Source organism: Astatotilapia calliptera, chromosome 17, assembly GCF_900246225.1.
Source record: "Astatotilapia calliptera chromosome 17, fAstCal1.2, whole genome shotgun sequence".
In the NCBI taxonomy this organism is placed as follows: Eukaryota; Metazoa; Chordata; class Actinopteri; order Cichliformes; family Cichlidae; genus Astatotilapia; species Astatotilapia calliptera.
In genome coordinates this window covers 10,083,498-10,085,207 of record NC_039318.1, presented here as the reverse complement: position 1 = coordinate 10,085,207, position 1,710 = coordinate 10,083,498, and the positions used below count along the sequence as shown (strand labels likewise).

At 41.3% G+C, this 1,710-nt stretch overlaps 1 long non-coding RNA gene across 1 annotated transcript; it reads right to left on the bottom strand.

Moving 5' to 3' along the window:
* Positions 1–312: 312 nt before the first annotated feature.
* On the bottom strand, positions 313–1,497 carry LOC113009270 (uncharacterized). Its single transcript, XR_003270147.1, has 2 exons — positions 1,248–1,497; positions 313–636 (listed from the first exon to the last, which is right to left on the bottom strand). It is a non-coding gene; the product is annotated as an uncharacterized LOC113009270 (long non-coding RNA).
* Positions 1,498–1,710: the final 213 nt, after the last annotated feature.

Sequence of the window (1,710 nt, the reverse complement as noted above, 5' to 3'; positions counted from 1 at the left end):
CGTCCCTGTGAGATTACTTCTACTAATATACACTGAGTGGACATGTAAGTTTGTCACGTATGCAGGTATGTATGCATCTATTGACCTGTGAGCACAAATGCATACGTGTTCATTTCTGGGTATCTGTGTGTGGATGCGCACATTAATGCACGTCCGTGTAAGTGTGTGTGTGTGTGTGTGTGTGTGTGTGTGTGTGTGTGTAACGCGGTTAAAGGACCAGGGCGCCTGACTGCAGCCTCATAGACAATGAGCTATCAGAATAAGATTCGACTATGGAGCCTAAGGGTGTGAATAAAACACAGGAAACAAAAGTAGAGCTCAAATATATATATATTATGTTTGTTATGAGAAGTGTATAGACGGATGTACAAAAGAAATAAAAACATATGCATATATATCACAAACAAAAATAATGTTGATAATACAAAACAGCTTAGTAGGTTCCAAAAGGAGGTGGGATGAGGTGTAGTCCAGTATGTGATTTAGTTTAGTTCCATGGACCTGTGATAGGTCATTGTCAACAATTTGTGATTCAGTCCATAGGTTCACAATTCCTACCGCACCGTAGCGGTGGTCGGGTGGCTCGCCATCTCGCGCTGATCAGGGCTGATCGCGGGAGAACAAAAAAAACCTGACCTAAACAAGGTCAAAAAACAGAAATTATCATTCACAGAAGAAAATGAAACAGCATTCTACTGCTGTGACAAAATAAATACATAAATCCATAAATAACAAAGTCAAGTAATCAATGCCACGTTTCATACAACAATCAATAAACCATCATCTCTTATAATGAATGTCATTCTAAATACTATTATAGAAAGACATTCTCATGGGTCCCATCAAAGTATATCAGCGTTAAAGCTAATAAATATTATCCAAAGTTAATCAAATATATTTACAAAACTCATTTAATCACAGGTGTTGCGCAACAGATTCAATAATGTAAATGGAATTTAACTCAATGCAAAATCTCATAGGCCGTTTCGGCATTTCATCAGAAAAGTAACAAAAAACATCCAAAACGGACAAAACTACAAAAATCAAATCACTCATTCAACTCTAGATACGTTAAATCAACATTCGGCCATACTGGAATAAACAAAAACAACAATATTCAATAGATGACACTAGTAATTGCACTTACTGTCGCTAGCCTAGCATTAGCTTACCGGCATTGTAGGATGTGCGATCGCGGCTCCGCATGTACATTAATTGTGACAAAACAAAACAAACAAATAACTCACCGTTGAGTCGAGTGTGAGGTAGTGTAAAGATGAATGAATCGGCCGGGTTATTGCACGCTGTCAACTGGCCTGTAGTGCAAATTTTGTCGTGATCTGACAAGTACACCAACCACAGGGACAACAGCAGCCAGAGGAGCAGGGACATGCAGCTGATTGACCCGGAACTTATACAGGATTCATTCCCGCCACAATAAAGGGACTGGCGGAAGTGGGGTCAGAGGTTACCGTGGTTACACCCTCCCCCCCTAATCTCATGGACGACCTCGTACATGGACTAGGCTGGCAGCGAATGACTGGTTGGCTGAGGTGTGAAGGCATCGTCTCCTCTTCTTCATCGTCTTGAAGAGCGAAGGAGAAGACAGAACTTAACCCATGCAGGAAGGTCTGAACGCTCTTTAACAGAGGCTTACCAGGCTTGATGTATTGCAGCCGATCAGGAGGATTCCTGGTGCGGGTTGAATGC